The sequence below is a fragment of the Mustela nivalis genome (genome assembly GCF_964662115.1).
Source record: "Mustela nivalis genome assembly, chromosome: 2".
NCBI classification, from domain to species: Eukaryota; Metazoa; Chordata; class Mammalia; order Carnivora; family Mustelidae; genus Mustela; species Mustela nivalis.
The window spans coordinates 151,581,911-151,588,275 of record NC_139021.1 but is presented as its reverse complement, the minus strand read 5'-3'; positions in this window follow the sequence as shown (position 1 = coordinate 151,588,275).

Sequence of the window (6,365 nt, the reverse complement as noted above, 5' to 3'; positions counted from 1 at the left end):
TCTGAGAATAACAAAAATGAGGATCCTTGGCCCTGTACCAAGCTAAGTATTTCTAGAAACTGCATACATTCTTTCATATAGTGACATGTATTCTCTTCATGAGCATAGCTCAATTGACTTTCCAACGCCATGGAGATGAGCCCTACTCTTGCCAGGGTTTGTGTGGCACATTGCTAAAAGATATCAGAATTCTTCTCTGAGAGGGTCACTGACCTGTGGGGGACATAGACTGTTTAAAAGAAAAACTGGTGATCATCAAATCTGAGTGTTTTTAGCAATAAAAATATTACATGAAAATGAACCTCAGTATGAAGGAGTATTCAGCATGTTTCCGTTACACCCTTTCCAACCATCTCTTCAGCATTTCCTTATACCCAGGCATCCAGCTAGTACCTATTGTATGTTGGTGCATATAATTCTTACAACAAGAAGATTTGGAGTGCATTATTACCTCGATTTCAAACACAAGGGAACAGAGGTTGAGGGATATTCAGAATGCAGCTTATTAATGGTGGAGCTCAGATATGAATGTACATCTGACCCCAAGGATCAAATTCTTAATCATTATACTGTATGATTTTGCAAATGACTTTGAGGTACATACTTTGGGTGGATGGACCCCTTCAACCAGTGATCAAATGCTGGTTTTACAGTCAGCAAGTCCAGGGGCAGCTACAACAATCTTCGAAGTATAAGTTTGAGCCAACATTTCCCTTTTCTGTTATGTTTTCAGATTGCAAGTCCTGCAGAAGGAATATCAGAATAAATTTGCATAAAGGTGCTATAGGTTTCCCTCAAACCAGAATGGAACCAGACTCATCGAACTCTGTTGTTCCAAGTCATTCACTGACCAACTTTCACTCCGTGTGTTCGGTGCCTGCTCTATGCTGGGCTTCTAGGCACTAGCAACACGTTAAGTGTGCAAGGTAAATAAGGCTCCAGCTCTCCTTACATTCTGGGTTAGTTCTAGACCCTGAAAGCTCTAGAATTATCCCAGCTCTCCAAAGAGAAATGGCTTTCATTAGTTCGAAACACTGCAGTGGAGATGATCCAATGACTTGATTGCTTTTGTAGACTACAGTGAAATTTCCTCTTTGTTCCTTGGGTCTACAGGAATACTGAAAGTTGAAACTGGAATGTTTCTATCAACAAAACCATACTGATTGGATATTGTGGAATAAAATGTGCTCAGGCATCCCTCATCCTTTGGGTATGCTGCTCTGTTTGTATTATTGATGACCTTGGTTGGTGCTTTTGGTATTCACTGGATTCTTAAGTCATTATAACTAAAAGCACAAATGGGGGCCTTCACTGTTGTTTGCTCTCTCCTTGAAAAATCAGACAAATGTGTCCAAAGGTCCTCTGCTAGACAAACATTATGATAATTATTATAGGGAGTCTTTTTTTCCAGTATCAAAAAACAACACCCCCCCCCCCAAAAAAAAACCAAATGGGAAACACAAACACAGGGTTTTCTGAAATCTACTTTCTCCATGAACCCTCAGGTAACTTGCTGACCATTTCTTTCTTTATCTCCAAGGCCAGGAAGAGGAGGACAGTCAACATTAAACTTCTCTTCCGAGAAACAGTTGGAATAGAGTAGTTCAGCTCAGGGATTCTGAAGCTGGAAGGCTTGGATCCAAATATTTGCCTCTGCCTCTAACTAGCTGTGTGACTTTGGTTAGTCACTTAACTTCTCTGTGCTTCAGGGTTCTCATGTGTAAAACATGGATGATAAGAATAGTACCCATTTCATCATTTCCCTGTGAAGGTAAATGAGTAAAAACATGGAAAGCATTTAGCATGGTGCCTGGCCAGAGATGAGTGTTCAACCAATGTTAGCTGCCATTGACCTTGGGGCTTCTTGGGCTGAGATGCCTTTGATCAGCCTGACTTATCTCTCTGTGTCCTCTCAGACTTGTACCTGTGGGTCCCTACAGTAAGACATGCACTTAAGATTAGTCTGAGAATTCTCTGACTGGCTCTGTTTCTTAAACCTACAGGGAATTTTCTGTGAGTATCTCCCATCCCTAGGTTCGAGGGCGGATGGGGATGCAGGAAGGGACAGAAATGATATACGCTGTTTCCTGTTTCCAGCACTAAATGGGCGGTTGTTTTTCCAGATCCTTAAATAAATGAGCTTTATTATTTGGGGAGCAAAGTCTGGAACTAAAACATAACCTAAGGAACTATAAAATTTCCGTGTTGTACACAGCGGAACCAGAGGCCATTTGTTACCTTGAATTTGCCTCGGATTTAAAATGTGGCAAATCTTATTTTGAAGTCTGAGGTCTCTGTAGGTAGGGTTTAGATAAAAAGGCTCATTTAAAATGCACAAGATATTTGCACAAGGTACTAAGGCAGCAGTATGTAACTGTATTTAAAAAATGCTGCTCAGGCGCCTGGGTGGCTCAGTGGTTAAGCGATGGCCTTCAGCTCAGTTCAGGATCCTGGAGTCCCGGGATCAAGTCCCACATTGGGCTCCCTGCTCGGTGAGGAGTCTGCTTCTTGCTCTGACTTCTCCCCTCACATGCTCTCTCTCTCAAATAAAACAAAATAAAATAAAATCTTTAAAACAAAGCAAAAAAGCAAAAAAATCCTACTGCTCTTTTTAAATGCTCAGTAAGGCCCTAGTAAGGAATCGTCCTTGCTAAGCACAAGTTAGCCGGAGACATTCCAGTGTCATAGCAAGAAGCTCTGCAGGCAAGGCGAGGATGGCTGTTTGAAGGAACCAGAGACATGGTTCCCTAATGAGTTTTGCAGCAGCAAGTTGCTAGTGGTTAGAATGACCATTCTGGGGACTCGGGGGGATTTCAGGAGTCTCCGTCCTTCTGATTCTGATGCAGAAAGAGAAAGAATATGATATCACCATAGATAACATGATCCCCATGGACAGATAGTGGTTTGCTTTACCCACGGCAAGAATATTTAGTGAGAACTGGCCTCCCTTGAACTCTGTCAGCAGGAGGAGGCACCATGTGTTATAACACGCAAGCTGCTAATAGCGAGGAGGGGAGGCCTGGGCTAAGACAACCAGGTTTTGTTTGTTTGTTTGATTTTCTTAGTTTGAGGAAATGAAAAATTTTCTAAGCTAAGTTTTTGTTTATTTGTTTGTTTGTTTTGTTTTAAGATTTTATTTATTTCTTTGATAGACAGAGATCACAAGTAGGCAGAGAGGCAGGCAGAGAGAGAGGAGGGAGGAAGCAGGCTCCCCACTAAGCAGAGAGCCCTATGGGGGGCTGGATCCCAGGACCCTGGGATTATGACTTAAGCCAAAGGCAAAGGCTTTAACCCACTGAGCCACATAGGTGCCCCTAAGCTAAATTTTAATTAAGTGGTGACAGAAACAAAATTTAGTGACAAGAGTACCATTCTCTCCCAAATGTTTTTATTTCAATATCATTTCAGCTTACTTCCCATGCGACCAAAGGTTACTTTTCCTTCAGTGCCTTAGTTTCCTAATAGGTAAAATGAGATTACAATGGCATGTCTTGCATGGGGTTTTTAATCAGGATTATATGAACTGATAAATGCAAAATGCTTAGAAGAGTACCTGCTTCCTCCCAGTAAGTGGTCTAGTAGAGCTGACCTTTGAAAAATGTGGGGTTAGAAGCACTGATCCCTGAGCTTCCAAAAATCCACTGTAACCTTCACTCCCCCCAAAACTTAACTACTGATATCCTACTGTGGACAGGAAGCCTTACCTATAACATCATTCATCGAGGAGCACAGTTTTGTCTGTTACATTTATTAAATGCTGTATTCTTAAACAAAATAAGCTAGAGAAAAGAAATTGTTAAGGGAATCACAAGAAAGAAAAATACATTTTTATCGAACAAAATCTGCATCTAAGTGGACTGCCTAGTACAAACCCATGCTGTTCCAAGGTCAACAGTATCTGCTTTTATTTCCATTATATACTTATGCTTCATGAGTACTGTGTTATTATTCTAATAGTTTCTCTGGAGGGAAAAACCATCAAGAAGCATGGACAAATGCTTCATCTCATTTTCCTCAGCAACTTATGCTAAATGAGAACTTCTTGGTCTGGTCAACACACCCAGAGCCAACTTGGGTCTTTGAGGAAGGGAATAGTCTGTGTAGAGCTGATCTTTTATTTTTAAACCCATTAAGTGATAGCAAACATCTTTCATACACAAAGAAAAACCCTAGCTGAATGACTTGTTTCATTTATCAGTATCACTAATCCCCACAAGGGACATGAGAAAACCATTTTAGGCTATTATAGATACTACCTGGAATTTTAGATGAGAGTCTGAACTTTAGAAATTCAGCAGCACAATAAGGATACATGAAAAGCATGCCTCTCCTGGATCTATAATAATTCTCTACTTATTGTTATTGGAGAGACGTATGGGTTGCACTGTTCCTGTACCATTCGTCTTAAAAGAATGGTTGGCAGACTTAAAGTGCTAAAAGAGCCAAAAAAAAAAAAAAAAAAAAAAAAAAAGCCAAGATGTATTCTGATTAAGCAAACTGCTGAGCCATATTTTGTTTCATGGAAACAGAAAGAGGTAGGCTCTTTTCTCCTTATCTCAATGTGATCCAAAATCCTTGTTTTCACCTTCTTCTCCCAGCTGCTTTGAGGTTTGGGCTCCTACCAAGAGCAGCAAAGCATAGGGAGAGGGAGTCCTCTTTTTCTCAGGAGAATGATGAGAGGGAAATAAGACAGTGATTCAGCAGGCCAGCAGGCATCCAGCGCATGGGGAACGCTGAGTCCTGCTCACTCCCTCATCCACCTGCTGTTCTGGCTGTCCCTGGATTAGTTTCTATTGCTCTGTGCTCTGCGACAGACTTGACAGTGGGATTCTGGGTTCCCTGCCCCAATCTCCCCCAAATCCTTGGCACTGACTGTATTCTGTAGCCTGCTGAGGAATATCAGACACTGCATGAGGAACACGGGGGACCAGAAGCATGGAACTCCCTGTACCTGGGGCCCTCTGCTAGTGCAGTACAAAAGTTGACAAATAGGACCTGAAGTGTTACCCAATAGCAATGCATTAACATAACAGCATCAAAATATAGGTTCCTGCTACCAATATAGAATTAAACTGATTTAAACTGGTCAGGATTAATCAGAAGAGGGGGAAATAGAGGGAACTACCCAATAAAGAAGAGTGATCTAGTTGTTTGTATGTATGTATATATACATACATACATACATACATATATATATATAGTTATATATAGTTACATATATATATATAGTTATATATAGTTACTCAGCATATTTGCAATGATACAGTATGGAAAATTTGCCACTCAGACTTGGGCATACCTCCTCTCGACATTTCTCATCTGAACACAGAAAATGATTTGGATGACTATTTTTGCAGTTTTCCTAATGATGACATAGAACCTTCTAGATGCATAAGAGAGAAGTTCATTTTTGATGTAGAGTAGATGCTTCAGGGCATTAGAGCTTGATTCTCTCAGGTTAAGAGAGGGTCCCCATCATTTTTGTACTTCAAAGATGTATCTTTTTTTTTTAGTGTTTCAAGTTTTTATTTAAATTCTTGTTAGTTCACATATAGTGTAATGTTAGTTCCAAGAGTAGAATACAGTGATTCCTCACTTACATGTAACACCCAGTGCTCATCACGAGTGCCCTCCTCATCCCCATCACCCATCTGGCCCATCCCTCCACTCACCTCCCCTCTAGCAATCCTCTGTTCTCTATAGTTAAGAGTCTCTCTTACGGTTTCCCTCTCTTTTTCCCCCTCTTTCCCCCACATCCACCTGTTTTGTTTCTTAAATTCCACATACGATTGAAATCATATGGTATTTTTCTTTGACTGACTTACTTTGTTTAGCATAACACCCTCTAGCTCCTCTTGCCATTTATGTAATTGCAAATGACAAGATTTCATTCTTCTTCTTCTTTTTTTAATCACGGAGTAGTGTTCCATTGTGTATATAGACCACATCTTCTTTATCTATTCATCAGTCAATGGACATTTGGGCTCTTTTCATAGGTTGGCTATTGTTGATAATGCTGCTATAAACATCAGGGTGCAGGTGGCCCTTTGATTCAGTATTTCTGCATCCTTTGAGGAAATACTTAGTAGTGCAATTGCTGGATTGTAGGGTAGTTGTAGGTTTAACTTTTTGAGGAACTGTTTTCCAGAACGGCTGCAGCAGTTTGCAGCCTCTTCTCCCTTTGCTCCCCTTTCTCTGCATCCTTGCCAACACCCTTTGTTTCCTGTGTTGTTAATTGTAGCCCTTCTGATAGGTGTGAGGTGGTATCTCATTGTGGTTTTGATTTGTACAAATCAAAATCAAAAATTTTGATTTGTATATATTGTATGTCCCTGACATACACATATATTGTTGATGTTGATGTT